Source organism: Hylobates moloch, unplaced genomic scaffold, assembly GCF_009828535.3.
Source record: "Hylobates moloch isolate HMO894 unplaced genomic scaffold, HMol_V3 SCAFFOLD_9, whole genome shotgun sequence".
Classification (NCBI taxonomy): Eukaryota; Metazoa; Chordata; class Mammalia; order Primates; family Hylobatidae; genus Hylobates; species Hylobates moloch.
This window is the reverse complement of record NW_026652284.1, coordinates 68,315,272-68,338,596: the sequence shown is the minus strand read 5'-3', so window position 1 is coordinate 68,338,596 and position 23,325 is coordinate 68,315,272. Positions and strand designations below refer to the sequence as shown.

At 33.1% G+C, this 23,325-nt stretch overlaps 1 protein-coding gene across 1 annotated transcript in view; it reads left to right on the top strand.

Moving 5' to 3' along the window:
* MMP16 (matrix metallopeptidase 16) overlaps positions 1-23,325 on the top strand; it is a 284,820-nt gene that overhangs the window by 156,065 nt on the left and 105,430 nt on the right. The gene's annotated exons all lie outside the window — the stretch shown is intronic.

Below are 23,325 nucleotides of genomic sequence, written 5' to 3'. Positions count from 1 at the left end.
ATATATAATATATAATATATATATAATATATAATATAATATATAATATATAAAATATATATGATATAAAATATATATCATATATATGATATATAAAATATATATCATATATATTATATATATAATATATATATGTGTAATTTTTTGCTCCTTCTCTTTTGTTTCTCATCCATTTCATTGGTCTCCCAATCTGATGGGACTATATAATTTATTATATTTTCAATACATCTTAATTTTTACCAAAGATCATTTTTTGCAACTCTATCCTAACTATCCACCAGTTTTCTAACCCTTACAATTATTCTGATATGCAAAAATTATGTAAAAATCAAAAATCTCAATAACTTTTAGTTACTTAATATGTGAGTAGTTACTTAATATAAGAGGCACGTGTTTCTTCCTAGTCAACAATGCATACTTCAATTCTGTGTTTTAAAAAATTTGCAGTTATAGGATCATAGAATTATAAGATTTCTATATAGCCATATCCCCAGTTTTTATTGTGAAGACTTATTTTCTTCTGATTGTAGAATGTTATTCAATTATAAGCGTACATTTCTTTAATGACAACTAATCACATAATAACTCTTAATTTCACCTTGATGAGTTAAGCCTAGTCATGACATTAAGCTTTGTTTGTTCATAAGAGGGTTCAGTTAGATGGATTAGTGTAATTAATAGCCTTGCAGTTTTAGGATACCCAGGGTTTTCTCATGTTGTGGATAGGATAAATTAGGTAGAGTTAAATTTAAAATGACATCAATTTCAAAGAAAAAATATAATAAATAACTGTTCATGTTTTCCAAAATAAAATAAAGTATATAGTAGTAAGATGATTTTTTCAAATGGTTATTAATATTTGCATGTGCTGTATTGTTAAATTATTATTACATTTTTAAGAACAGGTTTGAAGACTAGTGGAAGATTTTAGTATAATAGAATGAAAAACCAAAAACTTTGGAGGCAAACAGACTTATGTTTACATGCTGGCTAATTATTGTTCAAAAACGTGTAGACTTGTTTTTACCATGTAGTTTATATTGCAGTTCTGTAAGCATTGTAAGTAGAAGTGCTTTTTATGCATGCATGTTTAACCTACTCTGTACCTGAGCATCTAATAATAAAATATCTGGAACATGGTAATTGGGGCATACCAGTTTGACACATAAATCATTTAAAATAAAATATGTTTGTTTTGTTTTTTCAAAATCACACAGGGATTCTAGTGAAATAATTCAGACTTCTTCAAGTCAATTTTAAAATTATTTTAAATAATATAAGAAATGCTTGCATTCTAAATGATTAAAAATAGCACTTATAATGGTAGAATTTTACTGACACAGGCTGCATTTACTTCCAGGGGAAAGATTTTCTTTTGATATTCTGAAAAGATAAAATTTTATTTTATTGCAATAACGGATCTAATCATTAAAACAGTTGTAAATCTATAGTTTTGAAGATGTGTTAACTTGGCTTTGTGACCTCTTAAATTTAAAATTATTAAAACCTTGTATGAAAATATGTTTATCAAATTCCCTATATTTTGTCTTAAAATATTGAAGTCCTCCATGAAGAAGGTTGCATAATTCTTTAGCTATACACTTTATTAGCTGAGGTTTTTTTTCTTTCTTTTTTTTTTTTTAGAGATGGGGTTCTCGCTATTTTGCCCAGGCTGGACTTGAACTCTTGGGCTGAAGCGATCCTCCTACCTTAACTTCCTGAGTAGCTGGAATTACAATACTACCTGGCTTTTAGGCATCAACCAACACTCTGAAAATAAAGAAAATGTTTTGGGAAAAAAATCTACAGGGAGATTTTATGACAAAAGATGATAATGTTTACACTGATTTGAGTGTGATCAGTGCTTAGAATGCTTATGTGTTTTGTATGATTTAAAAATTTTTCCAAGAAATGTATATGTGGGGAGAAATTCTGAAATATAACGTGGCCTAAGGGGGACAATCAAGTCAATGCACTTTTGGCTGAGAGTATTCATCAGTCTACTTCCGGAGTATGTTAAATATGTGTCGTAACAACTCTGGAAGTATAACATTCTTTACACATAGACAAATGACCAAAAAATCTAAACAAAACAATTATTTAATATTTGAGTTTTTATTTGGAGGAAACTATGTCTTTACCTGTCTAACAAGAACACTTTGCTGGTGAATGAGCCTGAAGGAAAGGACTCTGCAAAATAATAGTGTTTCAGAGTTTCAAGAGATTAGGGAGACATGAATTGACTGTTGGAGATGTAATGCCATAAAGATTTACTGCTTAATTGAAATTCAAACTTTTAACCAGCAACAGCAGGGCAGCTAGAGTAGTGTCAGGCTGAAGTATTGATCATTTATCAAAAGAACAGCCTCTATCTTTGCTTGTGGTACTGGTGGCTATGGGGAGAATTAATTCATTGTACATCCTCGATTCTAACTGTGTGCGAGACTATCTTTTTGTATCACAAATACACATGGCACAATTCTGACATCTTCATGGATAAACTTTTTTTTTCTTTAATCTAGTCCTGGAATGCCCCCTGGCTTACTTACCTGAATTACTTTCTTTCTCTTCTATTCAGAGCTCTTAAGAGCTAGGCAACAGAGCAGCTTGTTTATTTAGCAAAAATGCAAATGAAAGAGCCTCTTGATAAGTACCCAGCACATTTTCCACAGCACATTGCTCAGCTAATGAAGGCAATTTGAATTCTGTCTACCTTAAAAGAGATAAACAGTGTCTTAGGCTGCCAGTAACCCTTAATTCATTGTTATCTACTTTCCTATCAATTTGCTAATAGTCATACCTTTTGAAAATTCAAGCTAAAGACCATTAAGTGAATTACAAAATAGTTTTATTAAAATAAACACATTCACACACACCTATATACAAAACCCTAATACAAATAATGCCTTTTTTAAGAGTTTTTATTTTCGTGGAATGAATCAGCAAAACAGTTAACATCATTAACTATTTTAAAACATGCAAATTAATTCAAAATAGGAAATGTTTATCATGATAGTGGTTTTGAAAAATACACATTGCCTGAATGTGACTTGGAAAATTTAACTCCAGCAAAATGTTAAGATTCATTTTGGGCAACAATAGGACATTGATTCCTTGTCTATGGTTAAAGTTAAAATGGTGCTATCAATGTAAACACAAACATATCACAAAGATTCTTCCTAATTAGACAAGCATCTACAGCAGTAATATAATTTTAAATGGATTCTCTCCAAGCAAAGCAGGTTATCTGTTAAAATAATATATAAAACTTAAGATAGAAAAATATCTACAGGCATATCCTATTTTACCACATAGATGCAATTCTGTTAAAAAGAATACACTGCAATGATGCTGCTTACTGTCAGGAAGTTCACTGCCTAACATAAGGAGATAACCAGGAAGGTTATCAACACTGTGGTAGCAGGCTGTCAAAAAAACAAAAAGAGAAAAATTATGATAAAAATGTCATCTGAGACATCAAAACCGTTAAATTGAATTCATCTTTCACTGTGAAGTGATTGACATCTACATCCAAACCCACTCATTCCTGAATACACCTAGTTTAAGTTAAATGTGTTCCTGATGTGATACTTGTGTCAATGGACAGGACTTAGGCTGACCTTGGAGAGTTAGCTTTCTGTAACTGAGGTGTCCATTTGGTGCCATACTACAGAAAACACCTGTGTAGAAGTAAACCTAAGCCTTCAGCAGGTTTACCTCTGCACAGGTTTACCTAAGGTTTGCCTTCCCAACCTTTCCTGCTCATTTTACAGCTGCACTGCTATATAATGTTTCTTAGAGGCCTACAAAATTTGAACTTTGATATTTGAGGAAAGAAAGAGTTAATACTGCATTAGTCTGTTTTCACATTGATATAAAGAACTACCTGAGACAGGGGAATGTATAAACAAAAGATATTTAATTGATTCACAGTTCTACATGCTATGTGGGAGACATGGCTGGGGAGGCCTCAGTGAACTTAAAATCATGGTGGAAAGGCTAAGGGAAAGCAAGCACATCTACACATGGTGGGAGGACAGAGAGAGAGAGAGTGAAGTGAAAGTGCTACACACTTTTCAACAACCAGATCTCATTAGAACGAACTCACTGTCACAAGAACAGCAAGGTGCAAATCTGCCCCAATGATCCAGTCACCTTCCACCAGGCCCCTCCTCCAGTACTGAAGATCAGATACCAACTGGATATTTACGAAGATGCCTGTCAGTCAGTACCACCAACTGTGGGAACACTGTCTAAATTCATCTATCCTGGAGTTTTTGAAAAGGGAAGGACTTGATATGGACAGTCAAGGACTTTAACTCATCCTTAAAATAAGATAACTTATGAAGATTTTAAATTCTAAAAATATTAACTCTACCACATTTTTCTTATCAGGTTTTAAAACTGGAGAACAAACTCTCTCAATAATTTGGCTTTCACAACTATTACAGAGGATTTATATATGTTTGTTTTTAAAAACATGACTTCTTTCCTTTTTTCCTGGAATGAGCTTCATTTTACTGATTCTATTTCATTTTTCAAGACTGGTAACCAAAAGTTTGATAGTACTGACTTTTTTAAAACCTTTCAATTACATAGCCTTACATGATGACTGTGCAGTCTCTACTTGGTTATTAATTTTTAGATCCTTGTGTGCAGTTGGAAAGTAGCAGAAAATTTGGTATAGTCACATACAGAAAAATATGTCACTATGTTAGTATTACAAAAACATATAAATGGATCATGAACATTAAAATGCATATAATATAGAGTTCTTAATAAAGGAAGTAGATGTATATTCATTCTTCTCAACACCACATCGCACTTATTCCAAAATTGACCATATAGTTGGAAGTAAAGCACTCCTCAGCAAATGCAAAAGAACAGAAATTATAACAAACTGTCACAATCAAACTAGAACTCAGGATTAAGAAACTCACTCAAAACCACTCAACTGCATCAAAACTGAGCAACCTGCTCCTGAATAGTGACTTCCGGGTGCATAATGAAATGAAGGCAGAAATAAAAATGTTCTTTGAAACCAATGAGAACAAAGACACAACATACCAGAATCTCTGGGACACATTTAAAGCAGTCTGTAGAGGGAAATTTATAGCACTACATGCCCACGAGAGAAAGCAGGAAAGATCTAAAATTGACACCCTAACATCACAATTAAAAGAACTAGAGAAGCAAGAGCAAACACATTCAGAAGCTAGCAGAAGGCAAGAAATAACTAAGATCAGAACAGAACTGAAGGAAATAGAGCCACAAAAAACCCTTCAAAACATCAATGAATCCAGGAGCTGGGTTTGTGAAAAGATCAACAAAATTGATAGAACGCTAGCAAGCCTAATAAAGAATAAAAGAGAGAAGAATCAAATAGACGCAATAAAAAAATGATAAAGGGGATATCACCACCGATCCCACAGAAATACAAACTACCATCAGAGAATACTATAAACACCTCTACCCAAATAAACTAGAAAATCTAGAAGAAATGGAAAAATTCCTGGACACATACACCCTCCCAAGACTAAACCAGGAAGAAGTTGAATCTCAGAATAGACCAGTAACGGGCTCTGAAATTGAGGCAATAATTAATAGCCTACCAACCAAAAAAACTCCAGGACCAGACAGATTCACAACTGAATTCTACCAGAGGTACAAGGAAAAGCTGGTACCATTCCTTCTGAAACTAGTCCAATCAATAGAAAAAGAGGGAATCCTCCCTAACTCATTTTATGAGGCCAGCATCATCCTGATACCAAAGCCTGGCAGAGGCACAACAGAAAAAGAGAATTTTAGACCAATATCCCTGATGAACATCGATGCAAAAATCCTCAATAAAATACTGGCAAACCTAATCCAGCAGCACATCAAAAAGCTTATCCACAATGATCAAATGGGCTTCATCCCAGGGATGCAAGGCTGGTTCAACATACTAAAATAAACGTAATCCAGCATATAAACAGAACCAAAGACAAAAACCACATGATTATCTCAATAGATGCAGAAAAGGCGTTTGACAAAATTCAACAGCACTTCATGCTAAAATCTCTCAAAAAATTAGGTATTGATGGGACATATCTCAAAATAATAACAGCTATTTATGACAAACCCACAGCCAACCTCATACTGAATGGGCAAAAACTAGAATTCTCTTTGAAAACTGGCACAAGACAGGGATGCCCTCTCTCACCACTCCTATTCAAGATAGTGTTGGAAATCTGGCCAGGGCAATCAGGCGGGAGAAAGAAATAAAGGGTATTCAATTAGGAAAAGAGGAAGTCAAATTGTCCCTGTTTGCAGATGACATGATTGTATATTTAGAAAACCCCATAAGCAACTTCAGCAAAGTCTCAGGATACAAAATGAATATGCAAAAATCACAAGCATTCTTATACACCAATAACAGACAAACAGAGAGCCAAATCATGAGTTGAATGGGAGTTCTCCCATTCACAATTGCTTCAAAGAGAATAAAATACCTAGGAATCCAACTTACAAGGGATGTGAAGGACCTCTTCAAGGAGAACTACAAACCACTGCTCAAGGAAATAAAAGAGGACACAAACAAATGGAAGAACATTCCATGCTCATGGATAAGAAGAATCAATATTGTGAAAATGGTCATACTGCCCAAGGTAATTTATAGATTCAATGCCATTCCCTTCAAGCTACCAATGACTTTCTTCACAGAATTGGAAAAAACTACTTTGAAGTTCATATGGAACCAAAAAAGAACCCACATTGCCAAGACAATCCTAAGCAAAAAGAACAAAGCTGGAGGCATCATGCTACCTGACTTCAAACTATACTACAAGGCTACAGGAACCAAAACAGCATGTTACTGGTACCAAAACAGAGATATAGAGAAATGAAACAGAACAGAGTCCTCAGAAATAACACCACACATCTACAACCATCTGATCTTTGACAAACCTGACAAAAACAAGCAATGGGGAAAGGATTCCCTATTTAATAAATGGTGCTGGGAAAACTGGCTAGCCATATGTAGAAAGCTGAAACTGGATCCCTACCTTACACCTTATACAAAAATTAGTTCAAGATAGATTAAAGACTTACATGTTAGACCTAAAACCATAAAAACCCTAGAAGAAAACCTTGGCAATACCATTCAGGACATAGGCATGGGCAAGGACTTCATGTCTAAAACACCAAAAGCAATGGCAACAAAAGCCAAAATTGACAAATGGAATCTAATTAAACTAAAGAGCTTCTGCACAGCAAAAGAAACTAGCATCAGAGTGAACAGGCAACCTACAGAATGGGAGAAAATTTTTGCAATCTACCATTTGACAAAGGGCTAATATCCAGAATCTACAAAGAACTCAAACAAATTTACAAGAAAAAAACAACCCCATCAAAAAGTGGGCGAAGGATATGAACAGACACTTCTCAAAAGAAGACATTTATGCAGCCAACAGACACATGAAAAAATGCTCATCATCACTGGCCATCAGAGAAATGCAAATCAAAACCACAAGGAGATACCATCTCACACCACTTAAAATGGCCATCATTAAAAAGTCAGGAAACAACAGGTGCTGGAGAGGATGTGGAGAAATAGGAACAGTTTTACACTGTTGGTGGGACTGTAAAGTAGTTCAACCATTGTGGAAGACAGTGTGGTGATTCCTCAAGGATCTAGAACTAGAAATACCATTTGACCCAGCCATCCCATTACTGGGTATATATCCAAAGGATTATAAATCGTGCTGCTATAAAGACACATGCACAAGTATGTTTATTGTGGCACTATTCACAATAGCAAAGACTTGGAACCAACCCAAATGTCCATCAATGATAGACTGGATTAAGAAAATGTGGCACATAAACACCATGGAATACTATGCAGCCATAAAAAAGGATGAGTTCGTGTCCTTTGTAGGGATGTGGATGAAGCAGGAAACCATCATTCTCAGCAAACTATCACAAGAACAAAAAGCCAAACACTGCATGTTCTCACTCATACGTGGGAATTGAACAATGAGAACACTTGGACACAGGAAAGGGAACATCACACATCAGGGCCTGTCATGGGGTGGGGGGAGTGGGGAGGCATAGCATTAGGAGATATGCCTAATGTAAATGACGAGTTACTGGGTGCAGCACACCAACATGGCACATGTATAAATATGTAACAAACCTGCACATTGTGCACATGTACCCTAGAACTTAAAGTATAATAATAAAATAAAATAAAATAAAATGAAGCAGATGAAACCAGAAATTCCTATGGCTTAACACAACTGATTTTATTTCTTGCCCCTGTGGTGGGATAGAGGAGCTCTGTCTAAACACTCTATCAGAGACACCAAGAATAATGAAGGCTTAGCATCAACACATGACTTCGGAAGTTGCCTCAGGTGTCAACATCCCGGCAGCAGTTGATAAATTTGCTCATGTAAGGGATTTATATGCCATCCCCTGGTATCTGTGGGGAACTGGAGGACTCCCTGCAGACACCGAGATGCACAGATGCTCAAGTCCCTTATATAAAATGGTTTAATATTTGCATATAACCTGTGCACATTCTCCTGTATATTTTAAGTCATCTTCAGCCTACTTATACTACCTATAACAAGGTAAATGCTATGTAAATAGTGGTTATACTGTAATATTTTAGAGAATAAGGGCAAGAGTTAAAGAGTCTATACATATTTGGTACAGATGCAACCGTGTATTTTTTGTTCAAATATTTCAATCCATGGTTGATTGACTGCATAGATGCAAAAGCCATGGATATGGAGGACCAACTATTCTACTAAACTGTTCCATTTCTGCCCTGTTTGCACTAGAGTGCAATACTATGGCCACATCTAATCACAAGGAAGGCAGGAGAAAGGTGACAGGTTTAATGAACAGCTAGTCCGTGTCTGCTGCAACAATATGTTGAGAAGTAAATCAATACTACTTGGATTTTATATATACATTGAATCTCTTGGTAAGTTGCTTAATCATAATTCATACATATTTTGCCCTATTATCCATTATTTAGCTACTGTTATTTCTCTTCTCTTACATAGTCTCTGTAGAAATTTTCCTTCTAATTCATCTTTAAATTGTTTTTTGTCCTTAAATCTAGACATCAACAAGACAAAATGAAATCGAAGTTTCAAATTTCATCCCTTTATTTCAATATAGACAATGTATTTAAGTTTCTGAAAAAAAATCCAATTGGTCTGAATTAATGATTTAATAGCCTTATTGCTTAAATTATCTAAGACTAATAACAGATTTCTACTTTAGTTTTGTATCTTTTTTGCAGAATTACAACCATACCACTATCAACCTAACATACTACAATTTTAGTAAATTTCTTACAATGTAAACAACACTAGCTATTAACAACAACATTTAATTTATAACTCTCTTCTTTAGTTGAAATCAAGAGTTGCCAGAACCCCCGTCCTTCTCCCTAAGTCTGTTGACTACATATCATGGAAGCAGCAGAAATAGACCTTATTATAATCCACAGTGGAGATTGTAGCTTTGCCATTGATTTAATGCATCAGAAAAGAAGACTGTGGGCATAAGGAAGATTCCACCTCTGTTCAGTAAAGCTGTACGTACCAGATGCATGTGTCCTGAGCAATGGGAATTGACCTAAGACCATGGAATATCAGCCTGTTTTCCAGGTTTTAATTGAAAAGATTATTTGACCAACAAGTAAAAAAAAAAGTAGAGAAAGTAGGAGATATTATAAAAAGCCTCTCTATAGGTTATCATCAGCCTTAATCAAAGATGCATAAAGAATAAAACAATTAAAAAAATCAAGTGCTAATTTAAGTGCACATTTAATATGTTCCAAACACAATTCTAAATTAATTTTGTGTATTTAACTCATTTATTCCTCATAACAAATTTGTAAAATAGACAGTGTAATTACTACCCTTTTGCAAGGGAATTGAGGCAGAAAATTTGTTAACTTGCCTAAGGCTAGGTAGTCATAATAACAGAATGATACCATTAAAAGGATACTGAAGAATCAAGGAAAAGGAACATCTACTTGAAGACTCAGGAATAAAAGGCTGTCACTGAAAATATTTTATCAAGAAAGCCAGAAAAACAATATTGGAAACAACTCAGAACATCCGTTAAAAGCTTGCTATAGAACAGGAAACAAAAACCTGTTATTACTGTACAAACTGGATCTGTCATGTGGAAGAAAATCTTCTAGGAAAGTATGAAGAGATAAAATGGTATGAAAGCCAAGGATAAAGAATAGATATTGAAGATCTGGTAAATAAATCCAGCTTAAGAATGCAAGATTCTCTCAAAGGATGGTGGAAGAGTAGGAAAATTAAAGCAAAATACATAAGCAAACAGATAATAGCAAAAATGTCCAATTCTAAAATGAGACAGTAGTGTGAAATTCAGAACTCATTTTATTCACTGCGAAATTAATAAAATCAGATCCATAAATACATATATCCTGTAAGTAAAGAAAAAGATTATTTAAATCACTATGCAGAAAAAGAAATTATTCCCAAAGGACTAAAAAATAAACCTGTTGTTTTTACCCCTACTATGCAAATTTCTAAGACAATAGAAGGCATAATATTTTGTATATATTCTAATTACATGCATGTCCTTTGCATTATTAAATTATATCTGTAGTTTAAAGTATTCCTTATAAATATTCATTTTAGAAATCATGTGTCCTGAATTACACTTACTGTGATTTAGTAGTAACATAATATAAAGATAGAAACAAAATTTGGACCGAACAGTCAGTATTTATATAAAATGTGATGTTAACACAGAAGTCTGATATTATGTATTTTCACATACTCATCCTTCAACAAACATTTTGTTGATCATGCTATTATCAGATATTTGATGGAAACCTAGGGAAAGACTTAGCATTATGTAAAATTTAAATGAAAATATTAATGATCTATACTGCCATAAGAAAAGCAGAATTTTACAACCTAGAATAGATATATAATACACGTATTTCTGATACCGATTTTAACAAGTAACATGTAGAGATTTAAAAAAAAAACTCGTGGAATGGTTACTTTTGGAAGACAAAATATTCCAGAGATTCTTCTTACTACTAAAGAAATAGATAAGCAATAAGGTACAATTTTTATTGAATATTTTGACATCGCATTCAGTAAGGATATCTCCAAATGATCAGTAAAACAGTGAGCTAAAACTAGAGTTTTGAGTGGTGAGCATGTGTGAAAAGCAGAGACCAAACCTTAGTTCAAGGGCAAGGTGAGCAAATTGAATCTGAAGCTCCCGCGTTAAAATACTGCACTTGGATATGGACAAAATGATACACATACATACACAGCTCCCTGCATAAGCAAATATATATATCCTCTAGAGGAAACATACTGCATTTAGGCACCCAGCTATTTTCACAGGTGGCTATCATGCAAATAGAAGTTTAGGAGCAAAGATCACTAACAGATTGAAACAGATTATCATGAATGAGAATCAGCTCTAAACAATAGATTAATCTCCAGGATTTCAGATACTGAAATTATGAAATTAAGATACATAATCTTAAAATAGGATATCTTTTAAAACTTCAATACAGGATATCTTTAAAAAGGAAAAAATGGAATCACAGAATTGAGCAGACATCAAGTGACTATGAAAAGGAACCAAGAAGAGCCGAGAAATAGAACCTTAGAAATGTAATAGTAAGAATAAAATGTAATCATGACAATTAGATTGAATAGCAGGTTAGGATTGGTTGAAGAAATATTTTGTGAACAAAAAGATAGATTTTCAGATAGTAAATCTGCAAATTGCAGTATAGAGAGTAAAAAAAATAGGAAATATGAAAGGTTACGAGATACAGAAAATAGTACAAAATGATGTAATGTAATACAATTGGAGTCCCAGAAGGAGTAGACTGAGAAAATGGGGGAAAGAGTATGCAAAGTGCAAAGTATACTTATTGATAATTATCTAGAAGTAAAAATATGAAGCCACATGTAGAGGAAGCTCAATATATTCAAATCAGCATAAACTAGGGGCGTGCGTACACACACACACACACACTTATTTTATAGTAACTGCTGTATACCAAAGAGAGGATTTTTCCAAACCAACAGATAGAAAAGACTCAGTATGTACAATTTCACAGGAAACTTCCATAGTCACTGGAGAGTCAAGAAGACAGTGGCATACATTCAAATGCCAAAAGAAAATAACTCAACCTAGAATTACCCAGCAAAACTCTTTCCAAGGTTAGGATGAAAAGAAAAAAAAGTATAAAAAGTGATGCAGTTGACCATTCACTTAACAGTTCTTCACAACTTTCTGAGACATGTAGTACAGGAAGAAAGAAAAGATTCCTAGAAAAAAACATAGATGAAATAATACTGATGAAAGAAAGTAATAAACATTGCATGCATACATTAGTAACAATGTGTAATCTGTGTAACTAAAAAGAAATAAAAGTTTATTGGATAATAACAACATGTAAACCATAAAACGAGAATTAAAATATTCTCAGATCCTTATATTATTTTAGCGTTAAGGAATTAATTTTTTACTATGTTAAGTGGGCATAGTAAATCTTCAAGGATAACCTATAGTAGAGGTGGTAACAATAGAAGAAAACCAAAATAAATTTAAAATTGCATCCGAAAAAACTATAGATTTTAGAAAGATGGAAATAAAAATTATAGCATAAGAAAGCAAGTAAAGTGATCGGTGATAATTTTAAAATTTCAAACATATCAGTAACCACAATGAATATAATTGAACTAAACTTGCCATTTACAAAGTAAAGTTGTTGTAATAAATTAAAATTCTACTACCTATAGTTTACAATAATTTATATACAAAATGTTATAGCAAGTGACAGTGAAGATGTGAATCAGCAAGAACATTTATATCTGCTATGTAGGAGTATAAATTGTTTAAACAGTTGGGAAAAAGTTTGGAGTATAAATTGTTCAAACAGTTGGGGAAAAGTTTGGCAAAAACCTAATAAAATTGAACATTTACATAAATATTTACCAAATAGTTTTTTTATTTTGTTTTATTGACATTCTAAAGAAAGCCTTGCCCCTGTGCATTAGTACATATATACTAGAATGTTTTCTTGCCATAATTGCTTTTAATAGCCACAAAAGAAGTACCATTTAAATGTTCGTAGAATGAATATATAAAATTCTTATTTATTTACAATGTGGAATACTAAGTGACACGGAAATATAGTTACTATGGTTGCAAGCAACAATCTAGATGAATTTTACAAACAATAATGAATGAATAGGGCAAATTGCAAAAGACTACATAAAATATGACGACATTTTATCTAAGGTTCGAAAACAAAATATATATTCCATGTGAATATAGGCATATAAATATGCTTTTCGAAACAGCAAAGGATTCGAAACACAAATTTCAGGATAGTGATTAGTTTGGAGGGAGGTAGAGTAGAATAAGGACAAAAATATATGAGTAGATGTAAAGGGGTTGGCAATATTCTGTTTTCAAGTTGGGATGGCAGATTTTCAGATGCATGTTATTATTATGTTTTATAATTTACATATAAGGTATATTTTGCTGTATGTATCTGATTATAATTACTAATATCATAGAGTCTTACTGAGCATATTGAACCCAAAAATATTATTTGATCTTAACTGAATTTTACCAATCACATTGAATTGAAGTTTTCATGCAAAAAGGAGCATTTGAATTGAGAATTGAAAGAAAAGTGTAATTTTGACAAAGAGAAATGGGAAGAAAGAAATGTTAAGGCAAAAGAACTATATGGGAAAGATCATATTAAAAATGATTAGGAATGTTTGTCTAGAACCGCATTTCTCAACCTCAGCACTATTGGTGTTTTGGAACAGATAATTCATTGTTGGGGTAGGAAGAGAGACGTTCCTATACATTATAGGCTTGATGTTTAGCAATATTCCTGGCCTCTATCCATAGATACTGGTAGCATTTCTGAATTACAACAACCAAATATCTTCAGTCTTTTCTAACTGTCCCCTAGGAGGTAAAATCATCCTGAGTTGAGAATCACTGGTCTAGAAGACAAGGTAATTAAGAGTGAATAGTAGTAATAACATGAAGACTAAGAAGATTGCTTTTATCCAGTTTGTTGAAGTTAGTTAATGACATGCTAATGAGGTTATATTTCTCTTAGGGCCCGTTGGAATCTACTGAATGCTTTTCAACAAGGGAATAAAATGAGTATACCTATAATTTAAAATATTTTACCCGTGTTGCAGGATATAAGATCTATTAAAGAGTAAAATATGAAGGGTTGAGTATGAACCTGTTCTGAGCTTATTTCTCTATTGAAATTGTTTTATGGTCTTTTTTCAATATTATCTCCCATACTATTACTATTATTTATTTCAAAATATATATAGTCATGTGACACATAATTGTATTTTGGACAATGATGGCCCTCCCATATGATGATGGTCCCATAAGATTATAATACCATTTTTTCCTGTACCTTTTCTTTCCTCAGATATGTTAATATAGATACACAAATATTTATAATTGTGTTACAGTTACCTACAGTATTCAGCACAGGAACATGGCTGTACAGGTTTGTAGCCTAGGAGCAATAGGCTATACCATATAGCCTAGGTGTGTAGTAAGCTCTACCATCTAGGTTTGTGTAAGTCCCCTTTAATGTTGGCACAATGACAAAATCACCTAATACATTTCTTGGAGCCTATCCCCTTCATTAACTGACATGTGACTGTTCTAGAGACTTATGGGGTATTAAAAATAGAATAGTGTTTGAAGACACTCTACAGGCAATTGTGGGTTTTATTTAAATTAGATTATTGTACAAAATAAAACATATAAGCATATGTAAGGAGCAATTTTTTAACTGCAGGAGTTGACTTATTCAGTGAGAAAATTCTGTTAACGCCACCTGACCCAAGAGCAAGAACTCTTCCTGACTTCTCTGTAGCAATTGTATTTCATGTTTGTTAAACTCACCACTTACAGGTTTTTAAAAATTGTGATGTCTTTAATTGTATCTTGGATATACTGAATTTTAAATTTGCTCATTCATAACAGAAAAAACTTGTTTTTTGTTTAATACTGAGTTATTCAATTTCAGAGCTGAAAAGGTTGTTTCATATAGTATAGAATTGAAGAAGAAATCTCAAAATAATAACTTAATTCCAATTCCTCTTACCTTATTTTTACATATATAAAATGGAACTTTATTCTCTATTACTGTCCCATATTATATTAGTCTCTCTATATATAAATTATCCAATCTAAATTTGCTAAAATTAGATAAAAGTCTCTTAATTTTTTCGTTTTAGCTTTTTAAACCAGACTTTATTATTTTTTCCCTTCATAATATACATTATCCAGATACATACACACGCATATACATATATACCTATACAGGATACTTCGTATCATGTATAAATTAAACAAAATTTTTAAATATTGTAATTTAGGTTATTTTTTAGAGTAAAATTGGCACTTTGTTAGAAGTTTCTTTTTGCATGCCAACACTGCCTGATTTTTTATAGCCACCTAAAAATTTAATTTTGTTATTAAATGTCTGTTGGATAGAATATTAGATCAAGAAAACAGCATCATTTAGCTCTGGTATGTTTACTCATTCGGAACAATGACAAAGGAAATACTAACAAGAAAATGCATTTGTATGCATATTAAGTACTTTTTAATGATTATACATTAAACCAGAGACAAATAGCCCCTGTTTAAAGTGAAAGTTTTTACCTATAAAAGCTTTTTATTTAGAGCTTGTTTTGAGGTAGTGATTTTACTGACACAGTTTATTGACAAAATTTTAGCCAGATGACAGGGATTAATGGTTTTTATCTAATGGAAACGGAGAAATGTACATTTCTCTTATGTATGTTATTTCTTAGGAAGATGATTCAGAGAAATTAAATTGGGTATAATTTAAACTTTTTAGACTTAAGTTTCCAATCTGATTCCTGGCCTCAATAAATAACAATGCATCTTAATTTACTAATATTTAAATCAGTTTATTTAGTTATATTTGTACATCTTTTCTACCTCTTACTTTCAGTTATTGTTTCTGTATGAATTTCTGCCTTGAAAACAGTGACTGCATTTTATGCCCACTTCCTTCCATCATAAACTCCTGTTCAGTCCCTCAAGACCCTTATCTAAGCAACCTAATAATCTTTTCCTAATCACTTTCTCCTTGTAACTTTACACCTTCCTTTGTAAGTTTGTGGCATGCAAGATATATAGCACATTTCCATGACTATCTTAAGAACATAATGAATTCTTATGGAATAAATAAAATCAAACTAGAGGTGATGTACTTTACAGAATAAACTTTTAGACAGAATAGATTATAAGTTTTGCATTTGCTCAATATATCTAAAACAATGATTTTACTGAAGTAGTAGAAGGACTTCAAGTAGAACTCTTCACACTTTATGCTGAAGATACCAAAGAAAATAAAAGAGTCTTTGAGGAAGCATTGGGAAATACTTCTCTTTATCTATGTTTATTATCAACTTATATAATTTAATCTTAACTAACCTAAATTGCCATGATTTGTTTATAGCATACCAAAATTTATTTACTTCATTTTCCTAAATAGCCTCAACCTCTTATTTCTTTGGTACCACTCTGAGTACCACCACCCTTCCTATTCAGATTGACCCAGATATGTGACATTAATTTACCTAGATACTTTAAATTCAAGACAATGCAGTCTGATGCCTGCCTTGTTCTTCTTAGATTTGACGTATTGGGTTCTGTCAAAATCTTTCTTCAAAAATACCGATCTAGGCAGATACCCACTCTGATATATCTATATCCATACATCTCCATTTCATACAGATGAGGGACAAAATGATTGTTAGTCTTCAGATAAAAACTTGCAATTTTTCTCAATGCCAGTATCACAACTATTGACAATAAAACAATTGAGAATTAATTCTTCTGTATTTAACATCCCTTAAACTGATCAAGACTTTGTTTCTTTGTTTCTCTTTTTGTAATGTGTGGGGTGGGGAAGAGGGTGGTAGTTGAAAAGGATACAATCACCATTTAAACAAGTTAAATATGACAATCCACCTACCTCAATACCTGGTAAATAATTAATAAATATTAAAATAAATATTAAAACATTAGTTTATTTCCTGGTAACTACAGTGCCAACTGCACATTTTGATTTATCATTAAACCCATAATTTCTAGTAAATCTTTCACTGTAATATGGTTTATAATATTTTTAATCATATAAATACTATCTGTGTAAATTTTTTTAAAACTGGAAGTTAGAAAATTATTAAAATCTTTTAAGACTTTCACTCAAAGATAACCACTGCAGGTCTGATAAATTTAATCACTCTCCTCAGTAGCTATATATTAATTACTAGATAAAGCAGAGATGTAAATCTGGGCAGCTATATGTGCAATTGTTATGTATTGTTCATAATTTTAAAATATGTCTAATGACTAATATATAGCTTTAAAATATGCCTGATGACTAATATCTAATGAGTCATAATATTCTGGCATGGGATTGAGTATAATAGGATTACTTTAATGGCAAAAATTCAGGTTATCTCTAATTTTAGCTCTTAGATATACTGTAATGAACATATTTATGGCCAGGCGTGGTGGCTCACGCCTGTAATCCTAGCAATTAGGGAGACTGAGGCAAGCGGTTTGCCTGAGCTCAGGAGTTCGAGACCAGCCTGGGCAACATGGTGAAACTCTGTCTCTACTAAAATACAAAAAAAAAAAAAAAAAAAATAGCCATGTGCTTATAGTCCCAGCTACTCGGGAGGCTGAGGCAGGAGAATTGCTTGAACCCAGGAGGCGGAGGTTGCAGCAGCGAGCTGAGATGGTGCCACTGCACTCCAACCTTGGTGACAGAGCGAGACACTGTCTCCAAAAAAAAAAAAAACACATATTTATGTGCATAAAATTTAGTTTACCACTCTAGCTATTTCTTTAGAATACAGTCACATAATTATTTGACCAAGGAGCATGAACATTTTTAAAGAACTTAATATGTTGTTATGTTGCTTTTCAAAAATGCAGAGCAAGTTTATACTCCTACCAGTAATATATAAGAGGGACAGTCCATTTGACCCTGAACATAACAATAACTATGAAAGTAATGGTGAAAATAATAACTAAATTGCAAATAATAACAGTAGTACTGAATATCAAATTCCATTAAGTGCCATAGGTGAATTTTTATTTAATCATCACTGCACCTCTATTAAGTCGATTCTGTTATTATCTTAACTTTACAGATGAGGAAAGTGAAACACAAAGAATTAGATAATGTGTCTGAGGTAATAGTTGTAGGTGGGGATTCAGGTTATATATACCCAGATAGGATGGCTGCACAGCAGGCACACAGATTCAACCACTTGAAGCTATCCACCTGAATATTAACTCTAGTAATACCTGATTTTTTTCACCTTGACCAATCTAACAGATAAAAATTTAATTTCACTGATTTATATATTTTCTTAATACTGAAAGGCACATATTTTTGTGCATATTACTCCATTGTATGTGTTTTGTGAATTTTCACTAGCTATTTTCTGCCTTTGTGCCTATTAGACTACTCTACTGAGTTATTTTCATTAATTTGTAAGACATCTTTAAATAGAAAGGATATTAATTGATTATTTCATTTTCTTCCACTTGGTCATTTGCAGGAGGTGGGAGAGAGCCAAACTTTTTTCACTAGAAATTATAAGGAGGCTGTCTCCCTTTGACTTGCCTATGGAGAGTACCTTTCACTTAATTTGGGTACCAGGCTAGCAGTTACAGTTATTTTCTCTGTGTTGCATCACATTTTTTCTGTTCCATAAAAATATTTTACTGATAAACTGGAAAGGGCTAGTATTCAAATTTGATCCTAATGATATTTTAATTTTAATGGCTTTTCACATAGAACCTCCTTTTGTCTTTTTGGAGTTTTAAATTTTCCCTATTGTTATATGTAGAATACATTTCTTAATTTCTTTAAGCACAGAGTCTGATTTTGTGGACAGTATTTTATCTATTTTCCTTTTACAAATTTTGATGTGAAATAATTGGTTTTCTGAATTCTTGTAGGCAGCAGTTCTTTCTAATGAAAATGTTATGAAATATGCTTAGTAAGGTTATTAAGACTTTTGAAAAATATAGGAAAATATTAAAAAGAACTTAGTTATATACTCAATATCTCACAAAAAATTCATTCAGTAAGATGTTATTCATAGCAACAGCAGGAACCAGATTAATTTCATCTTCCCAGTTTCCATAATTGAATAAATTATAATTTGAGTTTAAGGCACATCTGGCTGTTGTGGTGCTTCTAAAATATATCTACAAATTCTTTGACACTTGTCCCATTGAAACATAGATTCTAATTCATCTCCCAATGAATATGAGTCATACTTAGTGACTCCCTTCTAATGAATAGAATGTGGTAGAAGTGATGCTATGTGACTTCTGAGACTAGGTCATAAAAAGATATAGTTTCTAACTAGAGCTAGCCCTTTCTCTCTCTCTCTTACTCTGTTACTCTTATTTCTCTTCAAGATATTTGACTTTAGAGTACAGTCACTGTGTTTCACAGAACCCCAGGCCATATGAGACCCGAGACCCAAGTGGAGATAGACCTCCACCAGTGGCCAACACCAATTTGCAAGTTCTGTGAGTGAGCCACTTACCCTGAAGTAGACTCCAGCCCCAATCAAGTCTAGAGAAGAATGCAGACCCAGACTGTATCAAATTGCAATTTCTCTAGAGACCCCCAAGGTAGAACTCCCTAGCCAAGCCTTTTCCAAATTCCTGGCCCAGAACATTAAAGAAATATAGCAAATGATTATTGTTGTTAAAATGCAGTAAATTTTTAGAGATCAGTGATACAGCATTAGATAAATAACATAGCTTTCTAAAAAAAGAAAAGAAGGTTATTTTCTAGGAAATTACCTAGGAAAATAGGAACTTAAATTACCTAGGAAACTAGGAATTTAAATTTCCTATTTTCTATGAAATTAACTAAAACATTCAAGACAAAGTAGTATAGCAATATTTTGAAAGTAAAAGTATAGAGAAGAGGTAGGGAAAATGTACACAAATTACTAATTGAAACATGGCCAATTATTTAATTAACCTTAACATTATTTTATAATGTATATAAAAATTGAATGCTATTAACTTTGATTCTTCTGCTTATATCAGAAAATAAAGAAGAGGGTAAAAAAACTGGCAATTATCCCTGCTTTTCCCATGTTTTGTGGAAAGAAAGTCAATAAATACATAGACTGTGTAGACAGAGAATACAAAAGCTCCCTACATATGTATAAATGGCATGTCTCTTTTTTTCTTTCCAAATGTTTTTACTAGAGTCTTAAATGATGGTTTGAGTAATGCCCAAGTGTGAATTACTGTGAGTTTAAGTGGAATAACCTAAAGGAGAGATGGGGTAGTATACCCCCCTGACTAGGGGTATTTAATAATGGGATATGCCGATGACCTATTATAAATTGTTTGAGAAGAGAATATATTGAGAAGCACCTGAAATTTTAAGGATCCTAAATTCACTGAAGAAGAAAAATGCTGAGGTAAATTTGCAAAGTTATAAGGGGAACTAGCAGATGATTGAGCATAAATTGGAAGATGTGCTTATTATGAGAATGTGTAGTAATGTTTCTACAGAAAAAAATAACGCAAATGAGACATAGACAATGTCAGCATGTGAACAATCAGCTGTAAGTGAAGAATTTATTATTTGGTGACAAAATAATCTAGAGATAATTTAGCAGAAAAACATTTTTATGTCCCAAAATATGTTTAGAATTTAAGTTACCAGAAACATTTTTAAATGCCTTTATTGCTCACTGGCAAAGTCAAAAAAGTGATTGAGTGAACCTGAAAAACATAAATGCCTTGGCTATGATGACAGAGCTTATAGCAAGCCAACGTTCCCATTGAGATCAAGAAAAGACAGATAAAATAACATGCATATGTATGTATATGTATATGTGTATGTGTGTGTATTCAGAGACATAAGAGAACTGCCAGGATATCCAGGACATGAGATGTGAAGATCCTGGTGAAAAAGGAACTAAAGAAAGGTGAGCTTACATACTTAGGTGATCTTAGGACATTTGCCAATTCTGGTTGAGACTTCAGGTTCAGGGTTGATACTATCGTACAGAGAAGCCAAAAGAACTTTGAGGAATCTTCTGTAGATAAGGAGACAACAAATTGGAGTTTGAGGGCATGAAAGAAGCCACAATTAAGGAGCCAAGATCCGTGAGAGTAGGGAAGCACCAAAATGTAAATTCCAGTACTATTTATTGTTCCTTTCAGGGTTTTACCAAACTCATAGACTGCACTGGATGAAAAATTAAGAGCCAGTCAAAAAGTCACAGGCCCTAAACTCTAGGCAAATACTACATTAGCACAGTTGGGACATCTAGAGAGTCACAGCCTTAGAACAGGGTCTTAAAGAGAATGTAACCAGACTCCTCAGTCTCCGATAGGACACAGGTGATTTGCCCAATTTTAGGTCTCTTTTTCAGAGGATAGGATAAATATAGATGAAGATATTCTCTAGCATCTCCCCAATTTGTATGCACACTGCCTGGCATTCGGTAAGATTGCCAGGCATCCAAAAGAAACTAGACCTAGAAAAAAAAAAAAAACACATACACACATGATTCAGGTGTTGGAATTATCATTCAGTCTTTAAAATAATTGTGATACATATAACTAAAAAGTAGATTTGAGGTTGCATTTTCAACTGTTAAATGAAATATATTGCAAAGGATCAAATAGAAACCCTAGAACTAAAAAGATACAATAACTGAAATTAACAACTCAATAGATGTATTTCATGGAAGAATGGGCACAATAGAAGAGAAGATGTGTGAATTGAAAGAGACTAGTATCTATCTTCCAATATCAAGAAAATAGAAAATATCCAGGCTTAAGCACAAAGAAATCAAGAAGAGAGAGAGAGGGAGCGCAAAATGAGTAGAGACATGCATATAGGACATAATGAAAAAACATCTAACACCTGTGAAATTAGGCTACTTCAAATGTGAGAAAGTGGAGAAAAAAGAATGAAAGCAATATATAAAGAGAAAATTGCAGGAAAGTTTCCAAAACAAATGAAAAACATCACACCACTGAACAAGTGTTTGAACCCCAATCACACTGAATACAAAGACTATTACTCAGACATGTCATAGTAAAACTAGTTAAATCCAAAGAGAACATCTTAAGTGCAGTCAGAAGAGGCAAAAAAATGAAGGCACATTTGTTTAAGAGAGGAAGAATAAAATTGGCACCTGACTTCTCAACGTCAGCATTGAAAGTTAAAAGACAGTGATATTGACAGCTTTAACGTATTTAAAGAAGTACAGGTTCGGTATTCCTTATCCAAAATTCCAAATTATTGGGATCAGAAGTGTTTGGACTTTGAGGGGGAGGAGTTGCCTCTAAAATAGGGCAAGTCTCAGACCCTTCACAGTCCTGAATATAAACAGACAACTCCAAACTGGCAAAAAGAAATAGGTAACCCAATATAAGAATAGACGAAAGACTTCAACAAGCATTTCACAAAAAAAGAATATACAAATAAGCATATGAAAATGTGTCAACATCATTATTCATCTGGAAAATCTAAGTCACAATGTGATATCACTCATCCACCAGAATAGCTAATAAAAATATTGATGATAACAAGTATTCAGTTATTCATGAGAATGTGGAACAGATGGAGTTCCATATAGTCCTGGAAAAGGAGAAAAAAGTATATGTATATAACACATACACAAACGTATGTATTAGAACTATTTGTCACTATGTAAGCTGAACATATGCATGTCTGTTGAAAAAGTATTTTAGCAGGGGGTGGGGAGTGAATATAATGGTATAATGTGGTGTGGTGTATGACAACATATGTGGTGGAATATTCATAGCATTGCTATTTTTAATAGTGCCAAATTGGAACAACTCCAATATTTATCAACACCAAAAATATAAACCATTTATTCAGTGGAATGAATGGGATGAATTAAATGAATTTAATTCATATTAAATATAAATTCATTTGGTTTATTTAATGTATTTAATATGAATTTAATTCATTTAATTTTTTTTTTTTTTTTTTTTTTTTTGAGACGGAGTCTCGCTTTTTCACCCAGGCTGGAGTGCAGTGGCTCAATCTCGGCTCACTGCAAGTTCCGCCTCCCGGGTTCACGCCATTCTCCTGCCTCAGCCTCTCCGAGTAGCTGGGACTACAGGCGCCCGCCACCACGCCCGGCTAATTTTTTGTATTTTT